Genomic DNA, 3938 nt, shown 5'->3' on the forward strand with positions numbered 1-3938 from the left:
GACCTGGAGTTCAATTTAATCTAGTATTTCTTTGTTGATATTCTGCCTCTGTTTTTCTAGTGTGTCAGTGGGCTGTTGAAGTCCCCCACTATTAGTATATTGCTATCTATATCATTTCCTAGGTCCACTAGTACTTTTATGAATCTGAGTGCTCCAGTTTTGGGTACACATATATTTCGGTTTTTTTATATTTTCTTGTTGAATGAATTAATTTATAATTATATAATAACCTTGTCTTTTTTTACTATTGTTGATATAAAGTCTGTTTTATCTGATGAAAACATAGCTACTCCTCCTCTCTTTTGCTTTGCTATTTTTTTCTCCACTTTTCCACGCATCTATAAGCATCTTTACCAGTTAGATGTATTTTTTTTGTAAAGAGAATATGGTTTAATCCTATCTTTTAGTCCCTTCTGTTAGTCTATATCTTTTAAGTTGGGTATTGATTTAATTTGTGTTCTAAGTTCACATTAGCATGTAAGGTTTGGTTCCTGTCATGATGTTAACTGTTACCTAGTTACTTTGTAGCCTTAATTGTATAATTGTTTTATAAGATCTGTGAGTTTTATACTTTTATGTGTTTTGATTATGGTTAATATAGACTTTTCAGTTCCTTGTTTAGAAGTCCCTTGAGCACTTCTTGTAGGATCAGTGTAGTGCTTTTAAATTCCCTTAGCATTTGTATGTCTGGAAAATATTTCATTTTATTTTATTTTTTCATTTGGAAGGTTATAGCAAGATGCAGAATTCATGGTTGGCTTTTTAAAAAGTCTAAAGAGGTACCTCAATCTTTTCTGAATTGTAAGTTTTATGATGCAAAATGTGCTGTTAATCTAGTGAGATTTCCTTTATTGGTAATTAGACAATTTTCTCTTGCAGTTTTTATGGTTTTTTCCTTCATATTAACTTTAGATTCTTTGATGACTACAGTTCTTTATGAAGTCCATCTTGCAATGTATCTTACTTGAGTTCTCTGAAGTTCCTGATTTTTTTCCCTTCATTTTTGTTTCAGTTAATTTCAAAAACCTGTCTTCAAGCCCTCCAAGATTCTTTCACTTGATCTATTGTTAAGACTTGCACCTTTATTTTGTAATTCCTTTAATCTTTTTTATTTCCAGAAGTGTTATTTTTTAGATAAATATCTATCTCCTTAGTACATTTTCCATTTATATTCTGATTTTTTATTTGTTTGTGTTGGTTTGGGGCTTCTTAAAATTCAGTGTCTCGAATTCTTTATTTGGTGTTTCAAAGATTGTATTATGGCTAGAATCCATTGAGTGATCTCTGTGCTTTTGGAGTTTATAGCCATAAATGCTAAATGTAGTCATTGTGTGTCATTTTCTGACAGATCTTGGAATTATGACTTGGCAGGAGAATGGTGCCTATTCCTGGCAGAGTAAAAGGATAGCTGTAATTGGTATACCCTTTTCACTTAGATGGGTTTATTTAAAATGCCACCAAAAGAATTTACGAATCATGAAATGAATTCAAAAAATTATGGATTTGAAATTTTGTTTAGAAGACAGGATTGAGGAAATATTAATTGACAGAATTTGGTGATTAAGGAAAGGGAGATACCAAGATGATATCTAGATTTTTGCTTGATCAAGAACATAAATGGTGATGCCACTCCTCTGTTGATCTTAACTTCATGATATCTCTGATATACATTCTATCCTCTCTATTCTTAGCATCACTGTCCTAGTATAGGTCTTCAGATTCTCCTTCATAAACTATTCCAACAGTTTTCTGCATCCAGTATTGCTTTCCTCTAATTCATATACTGTACTGCTGCCAAAGCTATCTTTATAAAAGAGAAACTAAACTACATCACTCTGTTTTCAGAAAAAATTTCAATGTTCCCATATTAGTTTGTTTTCACACTGCTATAAATATACTACCTGAGACTGGTTAGTTTATAAACAAAAGAAGTTTACTTGACTCACAGTTCCACATGGCTGGGGGGACCTCAGGGAGCTTACAATCATGGGGGAAGGTGAAGGGGAGGCAAGCACCTTCTTCACAAGGTGGCAGAAGAGAGAGCGATAGTGCAGAGGAAACTCCCCTTTTAAACCATGGGATCTTGTGAGAACTGACTCATTTTCAAAAGAACAGCATGGGGAAAACTTCCCCCAAGAACCTATCACTTTCTCCCTGGATGCGTGGGGATTATAGGTACCTCCCTGAACACTTGAGGATTACAATTGAAAATGAGATTTGGGACCGTTGTGCTGTGGCTCCGCGTGGCCTGCAGTCCCGGGCCCGCGCCCCGCGCCCCGCGCCGCCCGCCTGCCTGCCCGCCATGGAGCCCGCCCCGATGGCCCAGCTGCATCCGGCCCAGCCGCCAACCGCGAGGGCTGGTTCCGCGAGACCTGCAGTCTGTGGTCCGGCCAGGCCCTGTCGCTGCAGGTGGAGCAGCTGCTCCACCACCAGCGCTCGCGCTACCAGGACATCCTAGTCTTCCGCAGTAAGACCTATGGCAACGTGCTAGTGTTGGACGGTGTCATCCAGTGCACGGAGAGGGACGAGTTCTCCTACCAGGAGATGATCGCCAACCTGCCTCTCTGCAGCCACCCCAACCCCCGAAAGGTGCTGATCATCGGGGGCGGAGATGGAGGTGTCCTGCGTGAGGTGGTGAAGCACCCCTCCGTGGAGTCTGTGGTCCAGTGTGAGATAGACGAGGATGTCATCCAAGTCTCCAAGAAGTTCCTGCCAGGCATGGCCATTGGCTACTCTAGCTCGAAGCTGACCCTACATGTGGGTGACGGTTTTGAGTTCATGAAACAGAAACAGGATGCCTTCGATGTGATCATCACTGACTCCTCAGACCCTATGGGCCCCGCCGAAAGTCTCTTCAAGGAGTACTATTACCAGCTTATGAAGACCGCCCTCAAGGAAGATGGTGTCCTCTGCTGCCAGGGCGAGTGCCAGTGGCTGCACCTGGACCTCATCAAGGAGATGCAGCAGTTCTGCTAGTCCCTGTTCCCCGTGGTGGCCTACGCCTACTGCACCATCCCCACCTACCCCAGCGGCCAGATCGGCTTCATGCTGTGCAGCAAGAACCGGAGCACCAACTTCCAGGAGCCGGTGCAGCCGCTGACGCAGCAGCAGGTGGCACAGATGCAGCTGAAATACTGCAACTCCGACGTGCACCGCGCCGCCTTCGTGCTGCCGGAGTTTGCCCGCAAGGACCTGAATGATGTGAGCTGAGCCCAGGCGCCACCGCGGATGCCACCCAGGACCTCGGACCTTGGAGCCTGCAGGGTGCCTCGGCCCCTCCAGCCCTGGGCCAGACCTCCTTCCGGCTCTCGCCCACCAACCAAGTGTTACAAGCCCCAGAATGCTGCCCGGCCTGCCCTGCTAGGCGGACTGTCTGTGTGTCTGTCTCTCTGGCGTTCCACCTCCAAGCCTATACCAGCTGTGTACAGCGCCATCTCTCTGCCTTCTGTTGCCTCTCACTCACCAAACACGTGTATTTATAGCAAAAAAAAAAAAAAAAAAAAAAAAAAAAAAAAAAAAAAAAAAAAAAAAAAAAAAAAAAGAAAATGAGATTTCAGTGGGGACACAGAAACAAACCATATCAGCTCCTATAACATCCAGTGGTAACAGGAAAACATAGTATCTTGTCTAGAGCTACTGGGTTGCTGAGAAGACAGACCTACCATTTTCCTCAACCGGACAAAAAATATACTTTCTCAAGCCATTTGACAAATGGAAATAAACCTGATTGTCTATAAAGAATTGAAGCTGCACTTACACAAATAGTTTTTGTTTATTTACTCCCAAGCTTCTAGTAAATAGCACAGAAGAGTAGGGCAAATTATACTTCTAGGTAATGGTGATAAGTTTCACCATTATTTACACTAATTGGGCAGAAACGCATACATCCCTTTATGGTATGTTCTCCTTTCTCCTCTGCTTTTCACAGGGACTCCTAC

At 42.6% G+C, this 3938-nt stretch overlaps 1 pseudogene across 1 annotated transcript; it reads left to right on the forward strand.

Moving 5' to 3' along the window:
• Positions 1-1359: 1359 nt before the first annotated feature.
• LOC115898650 lies at positions 1360-3541 on the forward strand (annotated as a pseudogene). Its single transcript, XR_004058306.1, has 2 exons — positions 1360-1417; positions 2255-3541. The product of XR_004058306.1 is annotated as a spermidine synthase pseudogene (transcript).
• The last annotated feature ends 397 nt before the right edge of the window (positions 3542-3938 follow it).

Source organism: Rhinopithecus roxellana, chromosome 7 (assembly GCF_007565055.1).
Source record: "Rhinopithecus roxellana isolate Shanxi Qingling chromosome 7, ASM756505v1, whole genome shotgun sequence".
NCBI lineage: Eukaryota > Metazoa > Chordata > Mammalia > Primates > Cercopithecidae > Rhinopithecus > Rhinopithecus roxellana.